Source organism: Centruroides vittatus, unplaced genomic scaffold, assembly GCF_030686945.1.
Source record: "Centruroides vittatus isolate TY-2023 unplaced genomic scaffold, ASM3068694v2 contig_1109, whole genome shotgun sequence".
NCBI lineage: Eukaryota > Metazoa > Arthropoda > Arachnida > Scorpiones > Buthidae > Centruroides > Centruroides vittatus.
The window spans coordinates 113,269-136,923 of NW_027120710.1; the positions used below are offsets into that span (position 1 = coordinate 113,269).

The window sequence follows — 23,655 nt, forward strand, 5'->3', positions numbered from 1 at the left end:
AAAATAAATAATTGATCAAGAAACTACTGTTTTAAACGTTATTGTTTATTAAAATAATAAACTGAACATATTAACATAATTTTAACCCTACGTTAGTCAAATGGGCAACGTAGAAACGGAAGATATTGAATAATTATTATTATTAATATTCGAAAAATAAAAGGTAATTTTTTTGTTAGAAAAATAAGACAAAATGTACGTACTTGATTAGTAAATTATTATTTTTTTACTTAAGTGCTCTGTGTTAGTTTTTTTGTTTATTATTGTTTTATAGTTCATAGTAATAAAATAAATGACGAAAAAAATGTTATTGTTTATTTGCAACCCCCTTTCTGCCACAAAAAGTCGATCTACCGGAAACTACCGAAATCTACCGAAAATTGCCTAAGGAATCTACCGATGGCAAGCAAATCGGCGTAGCAACATTAGATAGGAGTATCCGAAATAAATATCAGCAAGTGGGAGTGGAGGAATCGTTATTACTATATTTATAATTCATACTTAAATCTGTAATAAAATGCAGATAATGTAAATGTAATTTTAATGATATATAGTGTCCCAGTTGTTATAGCCTTTAATGGAAGTAATAAACCGTTGTACATTTTTGTACGCCAGATGTTTACTGAAATAATTGTCATAATGTACATTGACGATAAGTAAATTGTTTGCATTACAGTTATATTACAAACTAGTTTCGGGTTTTTATTAATTAAGATGGAATGAATTTACAGTGAGATTGGAAGGAACACAAAACTCACATACCACAGTTACGTAGCAAACTATTATGTATATTAATCATTTTTATACATGACATTTGATAGTTACTATAGATTATTAGCTAATAGTTAACTACAAAGATGAAATTTCAGTCAGATAAAAATTCCTATAATTTATCTATTGTGAAATATTTTATTGCGTATCTTGTCAATTAAAGATACAGTAGTTTTGAATGCAACTAAAATGTAGAATCATATTTACGATCAATATTGATATTAAAAACGTTATAACAAATTACATTACTCCGATTAAATTATCTTTCGATAGTTACAGTTGCTGTTTTCCTATATTTATATAATTATTATTGTTTTTCGTCCAATAAAATTTATTTGGAATATAAATGTTTACGACTAGAAAACGATATAAATATGATTAGTTCCGACCTATTCTGAGACGAATTTCCGACATGAACTTCATATTCGCAGTTGCTTTGCCAATTCTAGTCTTAGGTAAGTTGATGGACTGTTAAAATTTGTACAATTCTATCCAGAACTTAAGTCAGATTTTAGAGAATATCTAAAAATAAATCGTTTTCTATTTAGGTATAGAAATAAGAGCGTTGAGAGATGGTTATCCTTTAGCTTCAAATGGTTGCAAATTTGGATGCTCGGGATTAGGTGAGAACAATCCGACTTGTAATTACGTTTGTGACAAACATGGCGGAAGTGACTATGGCTACTGCTATGCCTGGACATGTTACTGCGAACATGTTGCCGAAGGTACTAAGCTTTGGGGAGATTCTGGTACCGGTCCTTGTAGGTCTTAATAAAGATAGTCCTTTGGGCACAAGCTGTATCGAAGAAAAAATTTCACTATATGTTGCCATTGTAACACATTGCTATATTTAATATAGAAAAGCATGTATTGTTTATGAATTTATTAAGTTGAATGCATATTGATTATATCCGTATTGCTATAGTTATTCATTATGTAGGACTATATCTAGTCCATGACAAATTATTAACACTGAACTACCAGATTAACATTAAAATATTTATCACTATCAAATGAAATTAGCAATACAGTGGTGCCTCGTATAACGTACGCCTCGAATAACGGACGCTGCGAACAACGGACTTTCTGTTTGGCCGTTACGTGACTCGAGCAACGGACTGGCTGCGAACAACGGACTTTCCGGCATAATTGGTGACTGCTCCATGGGTGCGTTTTTTAATAGCGGTCGCTCTGCGTCTCCGCTACTACGCTGCTGTTTGTAGGCATTTAGGAACGACGGCGAAAGAAAGAAAGATGGCGGCGCCCGCCCTATCGATAGTATTGTGATGGAGGAATTTATAATTTCTAAATATGAGCTTTAAAAGGCAAAAGAAGGGCCCCATTTGTAAAATTTAACCATAAAATGGATTATTTGTTGAAAAAGAATTCAAAATAGCCTCGAAAAAAATTCGTAAAGACACTTACAGCACCTCGTGCGCTAACTCGCACTTTCACAATTTCTAAATTCTCATTCATAAAACCACATAATGGACCCGGAAACGAAAGTATCTGAACCATGGAGGACGCCATGTTGCTTTCCACCGTAAACTACTGCTACAAGCGGCCGTTTTTGCCGTTCGAGGGCGTGCACTCCCATCGGAATTTAGGAACGCGTTCCGCAGGAATTTTTAAACGGATGTCGCTCGCGCAGAGTTACGCGGAGGAATAAAAGAACTCACCCCATGTTCATTATTTTATGATACAGTACGGTTATTTTATACTGCGGAACGAATTAACTGTTTTAACATGTATTTCTATGCGAAAATGCGTTTCGTATAACGGACGTTTCATTTAACGGACGTGCACCTGGAACGGATTAAGTACGTTATATGAGGCACCACTGTACATAAAACTGATTATTCTCTTATTCGAAGAGAGTACACAAAAAATAATCCTCTTTAAAACTGAAACGTTAATTTTACTTAGAGTAATCATTTTTAAACGATTAAAAACCTACATATCACGTGCTTAACCAGGAAGCACCATTTTACTTTCAATTCAGCGCATCATTTAAAGGAAAAAGTTTATTTTACATATTTAAGTTTTTTTGCCATTATTAAAATTATTTAAAATATTTACCTTTAATTTTATTTTATTAAGTTTTAATTAATATTAATAATTTGAAAATATAACATACAGTACACGAAATCTTCTATATTTAATTATAATACGCCTAATTAATAATTAAGATTTAATATTTATTAAGGAAAATACGAGCCTTGCAACTTTGAAATAGTTTTGGCGTGAATCTTGAATTCCGATCGGAAGCTGTCAAAATATCTCATATAAACGAAATACGTTTATTAAAATTAAATATCTTCTAGTATAATTCCTCAGCATAATTTTGAATTATAGATAATGATACAGTAGAGCATCGATTATCCGACTCAATTGGGGACTGGGGTTGGTCGGATAACTGAAAAAACGGATAACCGAAAAGTATGAAAAAATACATTATTAGTATAGTATATTAGTATGTCGCTATTAACCTACTTCGCGTTGAATTTTCATCGATGTTAAGCCTAACAAAACTTTTTAAAAATAATAATCGTCTCTATTGTATCGTTAAAAATTATTTCTTTATTTTGCACAAAATAAATACAGTACTGTACTGTGTATTGAAAAATATAAAACAAAAAAATATATATTCGGGTTACATATTTTACATAAAGTAGACCTATACATTAGAAAAAGAAGTCGAAAATTTTCTTTTGTTTCACAGCTGACACCGTTTTTTTTGCCGTTAAATCTCGCACACGTTTTAAAAACAGCAATTGGATAGCGTCGTTAAATAAAATTAAGCCTCGTTTAAATACTGGCCTTCCTTTCATGATCGAGCCAGTGTTGCCAGCTAAAACACGCAAAAATTTAACAATAATAATATTAAAGTAGCCAAGACATAGCCAAAAATTGTAGCGCCACATCACTAAGCGGACATTTGAATTTGCCGATTAGAACGCTGTCTCAAAAGACCCTCACAAAAGACATTCTTTTAAAAGATACATTTCACTGTCATCAAAAATTGTAGTAATGTCTTACTTGGCGCAGTTCATATTACACCCGATATTTGAATTTGAAGACTACAAACATGATAACATTTTCGAGTCTTTTCTTATCCGTTTTCACACAACCACAGAACTAACAGTATATCGGCTTGAAAAAACTTCATTAAATGACAATAATAAATGATTAAAACATTTTACACAAAGTTAAAACAGATCGAAACGCCCATCTATTATTTGAGGATTCGTGCAAATAAATGTTTGTGAATACCCGAAATTGTCACCAGAGGGCTAGAACCAGTTGTATGGGCTGTGTTTTTTTATGCAGCGCTCTACACCATTTGAATGCACTCGAGAGCTATATTTCACGCACAGGCCGATTTACTTAGGTACACAGTCAGAGAGAAAGCGGTTTGAGGCTACAATCTTCATATGAACCCGGAGGAGGAGGAGAAAGAAGAAGATAGAGCGCTTTAGAAGCGCTTTACAGCGAACACTCTGAAACTCGTTTCTAAATGCAGCGTTGCAATGTAGCGAACCGTTTCTGAACGTTTGCTGCAAGAGGTCGCTGCAGTGAAGTAAAGCAGCTTTTACGTCCATTACACCTGTTAAGCAAAATGGACGCTTGTGTGTATAATACGATATTATGCTGTGAAAATAAAAAAGTCGAAGTGACTGTTGATAAAAATATTATGGAAAGATTAATAAGAAGGATTAAATTTAATTTAATGGCTACACATGTATTATGAAGGATTAAATATTTTATTATTATATTTTATATTTTACAAATACGAAGTGAGTGTTATCAATAAATAATGAATAATAAACACTATTGTGAGTGCGATTGTCGTCCTTCGTGGAAAAGCGCTAAGAATCCATAAACTTATTTCAAACTAGCAGATAAGCCTGGCGTTGCTCGGGCAAAAAGTACCGATAGCAAAGATTAAGATGATTACATTATAGCCAATCTTACCCGTTTTCACAGAATGCAAAAATTAGGTTCTCTGTTTCCAGATTAATTAGAGAATTTTTAGATGGGTCTACAAATATGTTCGATTTCCCTCAAAAACGCATCTGTAAATCTTGCACGTCGCTTTCTCTTAACACTTCCATTAGAAGTGTTTCTCAACACTTCTATTGTTAACACTCCCATTGTGAACACTTCCATTGTTAAGGAATACACTTCTTTCATCCCTACGTGGTACCCTACCAAAACGCAGTTAAAAACAATAAATTGCATCTAAAATAGTATAGTAGAAGCCGAGTTCTTTAGGATAAGCCTCAATTTTCTCTTTCTTTCCCGCGGGAGAATTTTCAAAAATCTCTTCTTACTGTTCATTCTCTTGACATACCGTAACTCTGTACCCAATTTTAACTTTCAACTCCAAACTGTTTGGGCTCTGCACTTATTATTATTATTATCATTATCAATCCATCTCGATTATATTATAAGATTGTGTCTACTATTTTTTATATTTTGTGGTGTAAATGTAAAAATATTCAGATATTGTCTTTGTCAAATTTAACGATACACATCATCAAGGCATTTCAATTTTATTGATTAGAAGAATAAAACATAAATGTTAACGATTTGTGCTTTAATACGTTCAATAATTTTAAGAATTAGGCTTAAATAAGTTAAAGCACAAAGGTATAAAGGCCGGATGGCCGAGAGGTCGAGGTGGCAGCCTACCTCTCTGGGGGACCCAGGTTCTAATCCCGACGGGTCGAAAAATCCCCAGGAATTTTTCGGGGGGTGGTCCATCCGGATATGTCGGATCCCGGCCCTCACCACCCGGTCGCCCCATTGTGGGCCTGGCCGAACCCACAATGGGCTTGCAAAAAGAGGCCCTCTTAGTGCCACAGGGTGGAAAGAGTTAAAAAAAGCACAACGATACTCTTACACAAAACATCACAAGTGGATAATTTTAAACATTTTTGTTTTAAATTAATTTTCTTAAATGTAAACAACACGCAGTCAACTCTCTTGTTCCAGAAGAAATGTAACAAAGTCTTGAAGAGATTTAAAAAACCCAAGCACTTTCACAAGTTACGCTTTTATAGTTATAACAATCATAAAAAATCCACAGAAAATTTGTCGACGAAATTTGAAAAGCATTCGATCGCTTCCATAATGAACCGCAAGTTGCGTACAGATTTAGGAAAACGTCAGAACTTTCCTGTGACGAAATTCTAGTTGAAAAAATAAAATACGCTTTTATAAACACTATTTCGTCCATGGTTTTTCAAATGATTTCTTTTTTTTCAGTGGACCAAGCAATTTTGAAATAAATTCTTATTTAACAGCGTAACTGATACAACACATTTCTTCTAACAGACTAACTTAATGACGCGCGATTAACGCTTAATTGTTTTTTTATGGGATTTTTTATGGAACTTCATTCATCCTTCTAAAGTTCTAGTGCGCCGATTTTACTTCGGTAATGTTATTTAAAGCTATTTTCTGATGTCAAAAACAACATCCAATAGTTTTTTAATTTTTTTAATTAATAGATTTTATTATATATACGTTTAATTAAGTCGGGGGGTCGGAAATTTCAATTAAAATCGTAATTTTAAAAAAAATATTTAGAAATATACCGCCACCTAGTATTCACCCTACTTTTTATTCTTTCTCCTCCTGAGACGTTTATGAGAATGTCCCGCGAAAGACGACACCAGCTGTTCTCAAGGTCATCCAGCTGTGTAAACAATGACTCATCGATGTCAGATTTCGCGGAAAGGTGAGACAAAGGAAATTGTATTTTGAAGCTTTTTCTTCAAAATTAACACATTTCTTTCGTTTTTTTTACGTTTTTATGTTTAATTACATTAAAATTAAACAGTATTTAATTAATCCTGAGTCTCAACGGGTTAATAAGCATTATTTTTTCCGATTTAATTTGATAAAGAAATGTAATGAATTTATTACAAAAATCTATCTTCCTAAAATTGTTTGTATGTCTTGCTACAAACCCAGTTTGTCTACATGAGGTGTTGAATGGAAGATTTTCATCTCGAAGTCAAGGATAACTCGTATATCACTGTTTAGTGTGTTTATGTCTAACAGTCAATAAGTTGAAATGCTTCAAAATCTATCGGCATGTCATTCTGTAATTTTATATAAATAAAACTTAGGATTAATATTATTTTATATTTAATAAGAAAATAACGAAAAGATTTCATACATAAATATTTTTTACTGACTATATAAAATGTTCATTGATATACCAAATTGTTAATGTAAAATCTATAAAAATATATTTTTTAAAATTTATATTGTAATTGAATTGAAATGAAACTTATGTTTTTTTAAATATATATATATATATATAGTTACTAAAACGAAATAAAAGTAAAAGATATATTATAAGAATCTAACTCAAATTGTACAGTAGCAATAATAATAATAAATATTAAATCTTCAAACCGAATTTATACTGTGTGATTAAACCAACTCATAAAAATTTGAATTACTATATGGATTATATTAAAATTTATTTATTTCTTTGAAATAATATTTATTTAACTGATAAACTTCGGAAAATGAATCTCTGATTATACTCATTGGATGGTAGTTTCATTTTATTCATAATATGGTATTAATTTGCTACTTACAGATTATTAATATGAAAATTTGTTAAAATGAGTTCGACTTCGTGGTAATGCAGCCACACTTGTCAACTGCTTGTTTGACATAATTCTCTGTCCTCTTCCCCGACTCCATGTCCACCCTCTTTGTAATTTGCCATCATCGGACTTTATCCAAGAAACCTGGAGTGTTACGTTGTTGGATAAAGCTGGGTTATCGGAGCCATCAGCTCCTATCCCATATTCTTCGTAGAGTCGGCGACGCATTTTTTCGCTGAATCCTTCAGCCATTTTTCTACAGACGAAAAGAAGGAATTATAAGTTATTTGAACAGTTTGTAAATAAATTTTATTTTAACGATAAGTTTAATATATTGTGTTTAGCTATCAAATTTATCCTAATGTCAGAGTAAATTAAAACACGACTTCAAATATAATAACACCGAAATATCTTTAGCTATACTCAGCACAATTTAATTTCATAATTAAACTAAATATATTAAACTTTGCGTTAATTAAAATAAAATTATTTTAACAATAAGATTTATGATTAGTATAGCTAAAGAAATTTCGGTGTTATATTATTTGAAATTAAAATCGTGTTTTAATTTACTCTGACATTACGATAAATTTGATAGCTAAACACAATATATTAAACTTATTGTTAAAATAAAATTTATTATAAATTGTTTAAATGACTGTTCCTTCTTTTCATCTGTAGATTATTTGCACGTTTTATATGTATCATATGAGAAACAAAATTTTAGGGAATGGGCGCGAAGTGATAGAGTTTAAAAGTACAATATAAATTATTTCTGAAATACGAAAAATTTTTGCTAACTTTGTGTAAATTAATTACTTCACTTACTTGCAGAAATTTGTTATGTTTTAGATAAACTGAAGGGAAAAGTTCGGCAAAATTCATTTTTATAACAAATCTATTATTTTTATAAAGTTAACAGTTAGACATAAGAATTCAGCAATTATTTGTAGGGTTTACATCTATCATGTGAAAAACAAGTTTTTAGGAATTACAATCAGAGGTTCGTTTTTTTGGAGTTTAATATTCTTTAAACTCTTTCTTAATTATATTTAAATAAATACTCAGTAATATAAATTTAAATGTATAGAAATTAATTTAAATGATAATATTATTGATAATAAGTTAATATTAAATAAATAAATGTAATCATATCATATATAAATTTTTTAAATGTATTTAAAACTAATCTAATTGTACGTACTATAATATATAACTAATACAGATAGTGTTACAATTTTATTATGTTTTTAGTTAGCTTAATTAAATAAGTTGTTTTTAAAATAAACCACCTTATTGTTGTAAAATTTATTCTTAAAGTTCGTTGATATATAATAATTTTCATTGAGGTGAAATGAGTTTATAATAATAAAAAAAAATGTATATAATCACAGTTTCATTTTATAAATTTAATATCTTTAATTAGAGTTTATCAGTTAAATAAATATTATTTCAAAGAAATTATGGTTTAGTATAAACCGTATAGTAATTCAAAGTTGAATAAGTTGGATCACACAGTATAAATTTGATTTGAAGAAAGACCATTTTGTAATATTATTATTATCATTATTGCTACTGTACAATTCGAGTAAAATTCTTGTAATATATCTTTTACTTTCATTTCATTATAGTAACTAAATTTTGTAAATTTTAAAAACAAGTTTCGTTTCAATTCAATTACAATATAATTTTTTAAAATTATATTTTTATAGATTTCACGTTAACAATTTGATAAAATGGATGAAATAATTGAATATAATCGTGATATAATATCAAAAATAGGAAGAAGAGACAACATTTGGTACATCAATGAACATTCTATATGGTCGGTAAGAAATGTTTATGTATGAAATCTTTTCGTTATTTTCTTATTTAATATAAAATAATAGTAATCCTAATTTTTATTTATATAAAATTACAGAATGAAAATGTTAATAGATTTTCAAGCATTTCAACTTATCGACTGTTGGCCATAAAAACATTAGACACTCCTATAGAAGCTGTAATAGACCTTTATATGGATTCCGTTAAAAAGTATCAATTATCAGCGAAAGATCAATGACAAGTTAATTTTACTACCAAAAAAAAAAAAAACATTCATGGAGTAATAGTTTCTGGCATAAGAGTTATCCATGACTTCGAAGCTTTCACAATTTGCGACGAAAATCTTTCATTTAACACCTCATGTAGATAAATTGGGTTTGTAGCAAGACATACAAACAATTTTGAAAAGATAGATTTTTGTAATAAATTCATTACATTTCTTTATCAAATTAAATTGGAAAAAATAATGCTTATTAAATATATATACCGTTGTATTACTATTATTTTAATATAAAAAGTGAATTGTAATTTAACTTATTGTTAAATACATCAAAGTAAAACTAAAATGTAATTGATTATAAAACAACCATTACAACCATTGTTCTGTTAAATTTTTTAATAATTTGTATTCTAATAATGTATAAATGTACTTCCCTCGCAATCAGGAAATTTTACTACTGTTAATCAATTCATTACTTTTGATAATTTATCACCACGAGATTAAAAAATCTGTTAAATTTGGAAATTTCTTACAAGAGATGTATTTATCATATAAAAATTATAATTTTGGATTTTAGGAATTCATAGTAGGGTATATGAAATTTTATTTAATTTATATAAAAAAGTACGATATAATTTATTACAAGGGAGGGCAAATTGAATTTAATTTTTTAAACTTAACCGAAGCAATATATAACATAAAAATTCCATCATTCGACATTGAAAAGTTGAGGGGTACCTAAATCCTCAAAAATTGACAAAAAAATGGACAGATAGAAATTTTTATTTTTTTAATGGAACTACAATTATTTAAACATCAAACTTCTCGGGTGTCTAAGATTGGATAATATTTAAAAAATTATTATTACCACAAATATTTTTAAAAGAAATGTTTTTTTTTTGTGATATTTTATCTTACAAACAATTCTTAATTAAACAAAAACAGATATTTTGAAAATGAATACATTGTATAGGCATTTAATAAATAAGTACGAAATATAATTTAGATAATTATTATATTGAACTATTTCTGTATTTTACTTTGTCTTATTTTTAAAATGTTATGTAAACTTGTCGTGTTTTAATTTACTCTTTATATTATAACAAATTGTAAAAATTATTAATGCAAATTAATTTTATAATAATAAATTTAATAATTAGAAAAAATATGTTAATTAAACTTTGCTTTACTGTTACAAGATGTTTTATAAAAACTAAAGAAATGAACTGAAAAGTTTTCTAAATATGAAAACTGAAGCAAGGAATTGAATTGATCTATTCGACAAATTTTTATTTGTAACCTTAATTTAATATACTCAATAAATATTTATAATAAATATCAATTGAGAAAATAATTAATTCGAAAACATAATTTCAAAAAATTAATTCCGGTATTGATGATAAAACTATTACTCGAGAAATTTATATTCGTAATCTTAATTTAATTTACTTGAGAAATTTTTGAACTGAAAAATTAATTTTGTGATCTGAAATAATTTTATTCAACAAGTTTTTATTCGTAATCTTAATTTATTCGACAAATTTTTATTTTAAAAATCATTTGTAATCTTAATTTAATTTACTCGACAAATTTTAAATTATCACTGCAACTTAATTTTATAATAATATTAAAATAAATCTTAAAAATTAATTTAGTGATCAAATCTTCTTAATATTGTTAAAATAAAATTAATTTAATTCAAATTTGTAATTAGAAAATTAATTTTGTGATGAAAGCTTCCCAAACCACTACTACTAATATCAAATTTGTCTATACATATTAGTGACTTTCAGAAAGTCCAGTAACTTGTCAAGATTTGGCCTCTGGCCCAAAACCTCTCTCAGACTTGCATTTCCAAAGTACTGTCTACGCCTCTTCTCGAAGGCGGAACAATCGCACAACATATTTTACACTTAGGGAGCAGTTGCAATACTGGCATACTGGCTGGTCATCACCCTTCAAAAGGTATTGATGAGTCGAATAGCAGACGAATAGCGTAGAGAGTCTTTCAATTTTTTTTTAAAGTTCGCTTTTTATATTACTCCAGTGACGTTTTATTTTAGAACACAATTGAAAATATTATCATTTTAAATCGTTCGTAATCCTCAAACTAGTCGAGGTAATTACACCTCACACCAGAATACCACTTTATAACTTTGCACTGGCTCCACCTGATATAATGGGTACATAATTTCGCCAGGTTTATTCCAAACGTGCATCTATTCACCTGCACGAAATAAACAAAAAACTTTACACTTCTGAATAGACACCTTTATAATATCTTTTGCTAGAAAATGCAGAATTCTATAGTTCAAGATAGTCTTGTAGCACTGGAGTAGGGTGATAATTATCAAATCCCACCATCATGATAGCTTTTAATTTACAGGCTGTTATATAAGTTATAACAGTACGAAAATATGGTAATTGTTTTGTTTACCAATTTGAATATTGATAAATTTATGAAATTGTGGAGGGAAGTTTGCTTATTGAGAAGATTGATGCTATTAAATCTTGGTGGTTAAGGGTCGAGAAGTTATAGATATAAGAACCCTGGCTGGCAACTCGACTAAGAAGATCTTACCTTCGATGTTGAGAAGGTAGAAGATTGGCAACGGCTTGAGTAGTATCCAAACTGTATCGGAAAAGGACGAACTTTCGATGACAGCGAATTCTCTGGCGTGTCATCGGACCCATTCTTTTATTCTGGATGTCTCCCTCTCACTGCTCTTTCCCTTTTCTGGTACTATTTAGTTTCACGGTCCAATGGCTATTTTTCCGTTAGTCCCCGGTGACATATTCGATGTGTCACCTTAAACGAGGAAGCAAGTCCATGAGAAAAGTTATAATCATATCCTTTAGGATTTTTTTTTTCCAAAAACATTTTTGTATAAAATTTTTTTTTGTCAAGTCCGGGCTCTCACACCATTCTAAAGACATGTGTGGTTAGCATCACGTATTGACGGTTATCTTTTGTTAATCGTTTGTTTTAAAATCTTACCTTGTTTGTAGCTCAGCATAAACATCAAAAAATGGAAAATGCGTTACTTTACTTTGATTAAATTACTTAGAATTAATTTTTGACAATTAATTGTTATAAATGACATTGTCTTATTTTTACTTCTAATCTTTTCTATTTAGCAGAGAGAATGTAGCAGCTGTGGTTATTGCAATTTACTGTATAATATATAAATTCACATGTCTCTGTCCTTATTTTATATTTTTTATATATTTTAAATATTTTGTCTTCGAAGACTTAACCTATTAATAGGATTTATTGCACTGGTGTTTTAAAAAAAAACAATCTTTATTGATCACCGTGAACTACTATACCGGGTATAATACAAGGTGATCAATAAGGATTGTTTGTTTTATTCTGAATAAGTTTTTCCTCGGTTGTTTAAGCCAAAACACCAGTGAACTAAGTCCTATTAATAGGCTAAGCCTTCGTAGACAAAATATATAACAAATACTGCATAATATTTTTAGGTTTTTTAAACGTCTTGTGGAAAATTATTATTAATTTCATATTTCATAATTTATGACATTTTGTAAAAGACTAAATATGATATTACGTTTAATAAATATAAATTAACTTACTTAAATAACTCATAATATAGAAAAAAAAATTCGAATTCGCATCGAAAAGCTTTGACAATAGCCAAAATTACATTTTTAACGCGTATAGTCAAGGTAACAATGGAAAACGTCAATACGTCATGTTAATCGCACAGCGCTTCTTTACAGTGACGTATGTTAATATGTTAATTCTTCGTTAATATCGAAAATCTACAACCAGTTGATAAATTTAGAATAATTTCACAGCGTGACAACGTGCCATCTATTGAAAGACAATAACTTGAAAAAAACACGAAAAAACTAAATAAGGCCAGGTCTTTTAATATGAATATTTTCATCTAAACATAAATTACTGAATAAAGAGTTAAAAAGTCATACAGTTTTACTTAATGAATATTTAGAGTATTTGGAATCGTGGTTTTATAAGAAAAATGTACTTATAAATGAGGAATACACAATAGAATGTAGTGCAATAAACTAAAGGCCAAGGAAATAATCCACACTGTAGGCAATATCGGTCTCAAATCTAATAGATTCAAATTACAAAAAAAAACGATTATCTAGTTCGAAATGTCATCAAAATCTCAATTGCTCGAATAAATAAAGTAGAGAATATTTTATTTTTCTTTCCCGGCTGTTGTATATAACAGAAGGAAACTGGATTATTCAGAGAAAAACAAACAATCTTTATTGATTAACTTAGTATATTACAAATGAAAATTGGTCAAAACATGTACCCCCAAATTTTTAAATTTTTTGACTTAGGAGACCTTGAAACGGCGTGAAATGCAAAGATATTCGAGTGTTTTTTCTGCATGTATGGATTTTAATCTGTGTGTGGGAAGGGCACAATTTTGTTCGTTTTCTTCGAAGCTTAGTAACTCCTGGGCTTTTTGTAAAAAATTTCTGAAATTTTACAAAATGGTTTGTTTATTAGGGGTATTAATAATATTAAGCTTTGGTGATTAGAAGACAAGGGCGTACGGAGATAAAGTCAGTCGTGTGTATCTTCAGTAGGTTCAGACTTAATTAATCTCCAGTAGGACTAGACTTAACAACGATTTTATTTGTTATTCGAACCTACAATTTATTTATAACATTTATCCTTACCCACAAAATTAAGGTTTTTGCAATATTATAGTAAATTAAAAATATAAAAATTAATTCTATAACACAATCTCATAATAGATGGCGCAACACACAATTTTATTTATTTTGCTTAATCGTATAAAACATTTTTTAAACTCAAAAACTCGTAACAGCCGGAACAGTTACGTAACTTGATGCTGGATTTCCAAAATGAAAAGACAAGTTAAGAAATTGAACATTTTCTCAATAAAGAATTTCAAAATCGGAATATTTATTGCGTTTTAACTATAATACTATACATTTATATCAATTTACATTTTTTTGTGTGCTTAAATACATTTATTTTCTAGTAGCTGAACTAAAGAAATAATTCAAAAAAATTACATTGTTTAGTTACTTTAATTATAGACTAACGTTTTCAATAACACATTACGTGTAGATTTTGACAAAATAACTAATATGAAATAGATATATGATGTTTTGATACAGCTAAAACAGGAAAAAAAGAAAAGTTTTTTAAAAATATTCTGAAACAGATCGTAAAACAAAATTATTTTCAAAAATTGAAACACCCAAATAATAGAAGAAACCTTGAAAACATCTAACAATGTTTTATTATGAGAAAAAATTTCAAAATTGCAGAAGTTTACCCACTTGTATCGTTGATAAGATACTCACCGTATACGTGGTTTTGTAAGTTTAACTTCTGCAATTTTGAAAAAACGCAAAATTTATATAAAATTAAAATTGAAACAGTCTTTTGTATACACCATATCAGTTTTTCATTTCCTTTAACTTCTTCCACTATCTCCTTTATCTTATTGTTAATTATATAAGCACTTCATTGTAAAAATTAATAAACTAAATTTATGAAAGAATAATTTATAAACTAGAGATTTTAAAAAATCCACTGCAAGGCCTAATAACACGTACTATACGTAAATTAATTATTAACATATGTGACGTTAACAAAACGTAATTCAGCTGCTAACATGTAACCTATGAGAGTTTTTATCAAAGTTGATTTTTATCGATTTCCATCGGCAAAAGACAGATTTCCGATTTTTGTAATTTGTGTCCTGCAGGCCTCATTCTTTGTCGTTGCCAGTTCCACGAGCGAGGACAGAAGCGAGTGAATGGCACTAATCAACTGAAAATACAAATCGATTATGTTCGCAACCATATTTTCAAAATGTTTTTAAAATCAATTTTACTGAAATTATTCAGCAACTCAAGTAATATAAAAATAAAAATTTAAATACCACATACTCTGATGACGAAATCCTTTTTTATATAGAAAAGTTCTCCGACAGAAAAACCAATTGGTGTTCGTCCAAACCGTTTCATGAAATCCAAGATCTTACAAAAGTAAATATACAGGTATAAATTAGCATCGTGTCAATAATATTAATATTAAAAAATGAAAATAGGAACTACCTTGAGTTTATACAAAAGAGAACAACGACTCGAAGATAAAATGTTGCATTCGTAGAAATTGCCGTACAGCTAGTTAATAAACAAGTACAATAAATAATTGTAATGATATTCATTATATCCTACGTTAATTATTTTATATCTCACCTGCGCAGTTATTCTTGATAATCCATAAGAAACCACGATGCTTAAAAACAACGCAACAAAGAAATCTACTAAAAGTTCTATTCTAAAATATGGATCTAAATCGAAGAAAATCACAAGACATATACTAAAACATGTATAATAAATGGCATAGCCATACACTACAGGAAAGAAATACTTTCCGATTTCATTTATATCTTCGATAAACAACCAAATTTGGGAATGACGTCGTAAGATATTTTCGAAACTTTGAACATTTCCAGGAACTTTAATCAACTGTAGAAATGTATAATTTAGTCGCTTCAAGTAGTCAGAGACGAAAGATAATAGAATACTCTGAGAGAATGCGAAAATGAAAAAACTATACGCAATGAAGATTAAAAAAAGAGTAAAATCGACATGACAAAAAACTCCTTCGAATAAAGTCTTTTTCGACAAATCAGGAAATATATATAAATCGATGTAAAAAACGAAGGACATTATGTAGAAAACAAAGAAAATGGAACCGACAACGAGTGAAATGAAAATATTTTGATACAACTTCGGTTCGACGTCGCCAGCAATTTCGATCGGATTCGGATATTTAACTCTTTTAAAGAGACTAAATTGGAAACAGGTTAAAATGGACGTCATTAATATGGTCACCATGTAAAACTCGGCCTTGTCAGAAAAATGCGAAAGAATTTCGTCACAGATGACGTCGATTCGCAACGTCAGAAATAACGTTAAAATCATGTTAAAATAGAGAAAAAATTCTACGATGTTCTGGTAAAATTTGTAGCAATTACGGCGAAATTTCTCTTCGCCTGTATTTTCCTCGACGTAGTGAATTGCCGTTATACGAGATATCTTCTGTAGAAAACGTAAAATCTCCATGATTTCAAAATTGGTTTTATTGCCAGTGAAATTATTTAGCTATGGATTCATTCAAGCGGATCTTAGTCAATTAAAGGCAATAGGATGCTAAAGTACGCTGCTCTTATTACACAAATATTTAAACAGATAAATTAATTTAACTTCAGATAAACTAAATTGTATAAGCAGTTATGTAGAGATTTTGTGTATTTCAACTTAAGTGTGGATTCTCATATACTATTACGTTAACATAATATCATAATATGCAAATTTGTATATATATATCTGATAGCAATGTGTAATATATTATTCAGCGTATTGCCGAGGAATGCAGACGTGTGTTTTATATAGTCTGACCGGTTTGTACCGGGTATGTCGGATTATTTCGGGTATTGTGTCCCCTCACTATCCGACATCCTCCATTATGGAGTTGGTCAAAGTAATTACGGAAACTGAAAAATGTTTTAGAGATAATAAGATATAAAGAATTAAAAGAAATAAAAATAGCAATAAATTATAATCTGATATTTTATCATTTTAAACTGCGTACGATCTCCACGTAGAGTGCATTTTTATAATACATACATTACAAACAAGCGCATAAATGCTAAGGTTAAAATTAAATTGAATTAGATTTAAATTTCAATAATTATATTAAGTACATTTTTAAGATGTCATTTCAAAGTCAATTGCAATATACTTGCCCCTGTGGAATATACTTTTAGGCGATTCTGAAGGAAAAGTTCTGCATGAATTATTTATATTTGTTAGCTTTACATAGTACTTGTCCTACTAAAAAGTATGGCATTACTCTTAATGGATGTGAGATATTATAACAGAAATTCGAAAACTTCATCGCTCTACTCATTAATTATGCCGAAACGTCATTTTAAAATTAGGGAAATTCGTATTGATTATAGCTAATGGCCACCTGCCACTTAATGTAGTGTCCTTCAAATATTTTAAGCGTGTGCTTTTAAATTGTTCTTTAAATTAGTAAATATTTCTTAACGTAGCTGATACGTATCAATTATTCGAGTCAATTATCAATTATTTCTATTATTTATGACTGTCTTAAACGCATTTATCTGTTTTCTCAATGCATTCATTAAAGTCGCTAATGGATTTTAATATTAAAATTGATTGTGACATTAATTTCTAGCTAGAATATTGTTTTATAATATGTTTAATATACATAAATTATATTAGAGCATATTTTCATTTAATGGATTTTATAATACATTCTTCACATTCATTACAGAGTCAGAACAATATATACTGAAAATATACGGGAACCTAAACTATTAAAATTTAGATAAAAGTAAAATGCAAATAAAAAATATATTCATTTTTAAATCTGGCGGATCCGATAGAAATACACGGCTCTAAGTATCTATAAAACTAACTGATAAAAGTGTAATGATTTAGTTAAGTTACTTGTTACGAAATCTACCCACTTGAATCAAGGCATGAGTATCTTGAAGGCATGGGATTGATCTCACTGGACATCAAAAGCCTGTACCCTTCATGCGTTATTTTTCAAGTAACAAATATTTGCCTGTATAGATACTATTTGCCAAACTGTCAAATAAGTTAACAATTATTATTTGACACAAAAAACGAGCAACCATTTATTATGACATCGTCACGAAGGCAGACTGCAATTCTTATTAATATATTAATTTTTTTTAAACTGTCTCTGCTCTGTGGACACTAAGAGGGTCTCTTTTAGCCAGACCAGTAATGGGCTTGCTGAAAGAAAAATGGGGCAAGATAGTGGTAAGGTAAGGGCAAGACATATCTGTATAAACAATACCTTGAAAAATTCCTGGGGATTATTCGATCCGCTTGGATTCCATCTTGGGTCCCCTAGAGCGGTAAGCTGCTACCTTGACCACTCGACCATCCGGACTAATATTTTTTATTATTAAAATATCACTTGTCTTCTGGAAGCGAACAGAGAGAGATTCGTATAAAGTCAATTATAGTCTCTAACCTATATCAAGATATGCCGAGACGTTCGCATTTCCTATTCTAACAGAACATGGCGAACCAGACTGCCAGAAACAGCTGAGTGGAAACTCAGCTGTTTCTGGTTTTCTGGTTTTGATAAATACAACTTTTCCGGAAAAACAGATTATATTTAAGTTGTAATTTGCAAAAATGATAGACCTATAAATTTCCACTGCGGTCCATCTTCTGTCTATCTATCTATCCGTCCTTCCTTAATCTCAAGAATAATATTAGGTAGATGAAAGTCGAGACCAAATATGGAATGCTTAGGGGGTAGAATGAGCCGATTAACTATATAAAACATGTGGTTTGCACAAAAAGTCAAGCTATTTCAATCCAAAAATCGTCTAATTAAGTTTCGTTACTGGATTTTTGTATACTTTAAAAACCTAAAAACGCAACCGCATACTCAAAGTGATCCAAACTCTGCAGCAACCCGACTAAACCGATTACCAAGTCAATTACCCAACTTACTTTCTAATGTCAATTGTAACCAACAATCAACTATTCTAAAGATTGGAGAGAGTCATTAAGACACGAAATGCATTTCCTTTAATAAAAAGTACATAAATCAACTGTTCCTTGTGTGACGTGTTACTGAAGAAAGAAAGACACTAGCTTTTTATTATTTAAAGTCTCCAAATCTCTTCCCTTAAAAGGTGTTATATGACCAGTACGATTCTATTGCTAGCAGAAAAAGTATGATGCACGCTTTCGGTTGATCGGTTTTCGGATAAGCGACGCTCTACTGTATTTCTAACTCGACTTGCCTACAGACACAACGCTGCTAGCGAACACCGTTCCAAATGACAACGCTGTTCTATCATAGTTTAGGCGAAGAGTGGAACTCGAGGCATTCCCCAATAGCGCATAAATTTATGAATATTATATTTAGGCTCGTATTTAAACATTTATATTGTCTTTATTATTTATATGTGCAATTTATTCAAGTAAAATTATTTTATATATTTTTTATTTCTATTATTTATAAACATGAATCCATAGTAAATTTATAAAATATTTGAAAAATATTGATCTGGCATCAATTTTTCACGACCCCCACTTTGAGAATCACTGATTTACAGTACAGGGGCAAGACATGACTAATCTGATGTAGAGAACATGTATTTTAAATTAAATAAGTTAAAAATATGACTAAAAATTGCAGCACGGCATTGTGACAATGCCACAATAAATAATTGCTCGTTTAATTTTAAATTTCTATATGAGATAATTTTTGTCGATTAAGTTTGTCACAGTAAAGTTTGTCAAAGCATTTTCACAGCTTGTAAAGACTTATTGTGTTCACTGCTTTCACACAAAACTGGGCCCACAGTCTGTTAGCATCTTATGCAAGGATACACAAACAGTATACGTTCAATTAATAAAACCTTTTAAGATGTCACCATAAGAACGAAAGTACTATACTCTATCGGAACAAATTATAAATTTCACATGATTAATTAAAATTTAACAATTAATTTACAGTATTTACAGCAGAAAAAAACAATTAACACAATAATCTTAACAAATTGTTTTTATTAACTTAATAAAGAATTTTTCATCGAAATATTTACAGGAAATCCTCGTTAGTTCGAAATTTAACGGACGAAATAATCGGGACTTCGAATTATTCGAGATTTACAAATGTCTGCGCAATATGCCAAATGCCACGTAACTGTTGTAATTTGTTAAGCAAACGGAACACACAACTACGTATACAGAATGCTATTTTCGTTAATTAACTATTTATAATAATAATATAAATCTACTGCAGGTAAACAGCACTTGTCCGGTAAAACCTCATAGATTGGCAAATAGTTTTCATGAAAAGTAAAGAAGAATTCCACTAAATGTAGCCCAAATTATTTTTAAAGTGGCCCAAAAAGCAGCAAATCGCCCAAATATATTAACTCAATCTGCTACTCGTAGCCCAATTTTGTGTGAGAACATGGAGTTGAAGAGAGAAATTTTAGTGAATTTATTCAATTTATATTTTAAATATTATCTCAAATTAACTTTAAAGAAAGTAACTATTTTTTTTTGTAAAAGGAAGCACTTCGAGTCATATTGAAAAACGATTTAGTTCCTTCCAAAACGATAGGTGAATTTGATAGTCTCACTCGACTATCGGCTATAAACCGTCCGACTTCCTCCGCATGTTGGAAGTATAACGTTAGGTTCGAGCAACCTTATTGGGTGTCAATTCCGTATGAAAGGACAAAGGTCACTTTTTGTTTTGCTTTTCTATACGCTTGACATGCTCTAACGTGCTCTAGTTCTCATTCTGGTTTGGCGCCCTTACCGAGTGTCCGAATTATCAATGAACATAATCCCAGTTCTCGATCACCCGATGTCCTCGTATGCTCGATCCATCACCTCAGTAGCAACATCAGGTAGCAACGTATCTTGTAAACTCTCTCGAGTTAGATTATTTTGTCATTACGGTTGAAATCCTCTTTGGTTGTGTCGAATAACGACTTGCTTGTTGATCTAATTTATACTTAAGATACGCTTTATGTTTCATAAGAATAAGATAATTTCCATTTAAACTATTGTATATTCCATTAGAATCTGCGAAACTGAAAAGAAAACTCCTGTTTTCAGACTGAATAACATAAAAAGAACATCAACTTGAAAATCTCGAATAAAATGCTTTTTCAATATAAAATTAGCAATACAATTTCAACTTACATTTTATCAACATACATTTTATCATTTATTGCGGTTTTTTTACATTGTTAGATGTTATTAAGGTGTCTTCTATTATTTGGATGTTTCAACTGTCGAAACCAATTACGTTTTTATAGTCTGTATTAGAATATTTAGCAGTTTTTTCATTTCCATTTTACATTACCGAATCATAACAATAATACATTACATAATAATAAACTTATAATAACAGTATGCTTAACAACTGATTCCTAAATACTACTTTTTTGTAATTGAGGGACTACCTGTATTCAGTTCTTTAAACATTGCAAAAATGACGAAAAGACCATTCTTGCAGTAAATGTAGCAATGTATAATTTCTATGTAAAAAAAGTGATTTAGTTTCATGGAGAAGAGCAGGAATATCAATATCTAAACTACGGCCCGCGTGCCGAATCCGACCCACGTTACTTCTAAGCAATTAAAAAAATCACAATTTAAAAAATATTTTACTTGCATTAAACGATTCAAACTGAAGCCAGGAGAGTAAGCAATAGCTCCGAAATTTATTTACTTTAAAACGGAGTTCCCATTTTCTCCAAAAATCTAAAACTTGGATGACTATCTAACTGTTTCCCAAAATAAAAGATATTTGTAAAGTATTTTCTTAATTTTTAATAAAGTTCTGTAGTTATTATTTATTTCAATTTACGTACATATGCGCGCGTGATATTAAATCCACAAATAGTAATACTGACAACAGTAGCTGTGAGAATTAGTAATGTTTGGAAACCCGTGGTTAAATGGTTCGTTTCGCTCACTGGTCCCACTGACTAGGCCCACTTGTTCTGAATATAGACGATTCATAGTGATAATTTCATGACAATTCAACCCCCGCGAGGGCTCAACCCTATTAGATCAACTCCCGCCTCCTTTTGTCGATTTCCTGCTCACTTCGTTTACATATCGGCCCAATCCCCACGACATTTATATAAAAACTATCGAAATTTTGGTTCTGATTCAGCCCGAAAGACATCCTGACACACAGTGCTCGGAAAAACACCACACAAATAGTTTGCCACTCGCGAAATATGAAAAACTTGGGCCTGGATAAGAAAAAGCCCAAATGGGGATTTTAGAACCCCAGCTAAATTACCCAGAAAAATTCGTGATTAAAATGTAATTATAAATACTTTATCATAGTAAATTCATGCTGTTATATTACAGACACTATTTTACACAGCACTTACTGTGTAAATTAGGTAATAATGTTATTTCACGGCTACTCTGTTCTTCTCTTCCATTAACAGTACTGCACAATCTTTATGCTCTACTTGTCGTTTATTATACCATTCGTGGCAAACTCCTTGTACTGCATCTGTAATTAGTTCGGGTTCATACATCGAACAGCTAACATTTTTCCTACTGATCGTTTGTTTAGCAAGCAACCTGTTCTTTGATAATTCAATAGTTAAATCAACCCCAGTGTTATTAAAATTTCTGTGTTTATTTCAAAATACACGTAAGACACCAGACTTTTAAGTAGCTGGATATAAGATGTTGCTGTTTGTGTCGCAATAGCAGGATATGTTTTCACAGCTTGAGCAGTTGCTTAAGTATATATCAGTGTTTTAACCCTACGCAATTCAAAATTCAGCGAATACAGTACCATGCGTTTCGTTTGTTTCTAAAATCTAAACTTCTTCATTATTTAAGTCGTTTTATATTTATTGAATTAAAAGATGTCCCAGATATCTTTTAATTCAATAAATATAAAAAGACATCATATCATTAACCTGTTGCTCATGAGAATTTATCTTCAGAACATTTGGAGAAAGATGACAATTTCTCCAATGACGACATTTTTCTTCCTGACAGTGACTATGAATCAGATCACATGAGAATGCAATCAGTCCATGATAGTGAAGCAGATATCAAAGAGTTACCGTCAAGCACAGAATCATCTGTCATCAGATTCTGTGTAATTTACCATACAAATATGGAACTACTAAATGGTATAAAGAACCAATGTTCATACTAGAAATGACTGTATAACATTACTATGTATCGTTTTCTTCTGTGGATTTCATGTAAAATACAATTAATATGCTTAATTTTTAAAGGTATGGCGTAGTTTGATGTTTAATAAACTTTTTCTTAATTCTTCCCTATGATCCGACATTTTTGCTTATTCAACGTTTTGTCCACCCGTTTAGGTTAGATAATCCAGACTCTACTGTATATGTAAAAGCATATATTTTAAAAAATAAAAAACCATATTTTAACAAAATTAGAATAAAACAACCTAGAATCCAAGCGAAGGTCGAAAAACAAAGATCTGAATTTAAAAACCAAGAAGTAATATCCTTGCACACAAAACAAGCAAAACTTACCACTCACGATGGGATTTAAAGACTCGTTCAAAAATTTGCGCGTAAGAAACCT

At 30.1% G+C, this 23,655-nt stretch overlaps 1 protein-coding gene and 1 long non-coding RNA gene across 2 annotated transcripts in view; both read left to right on the forward strand.

Moving 5' to 3' along the window:
* LOC136976127 (uncharacterized) overlaps positions 1–23,655 on the forward strand; it is a 149,795-nt gene that overhangs the window by 64,422 nt on the left and 61,718 nt on the right. The window lies entirely within an intron of this gene.
* LOC136975984 (uncharacterized) lies at positions 1,139–1,679 on the forward strand. The gene is made up of 2 exons (XR_010880854.1): positions 1,139–1,226; positions 1,320–1,679. It is a non-coding gene; the product is annotated as an uncharacterized lncRNA (long non-coding RNA).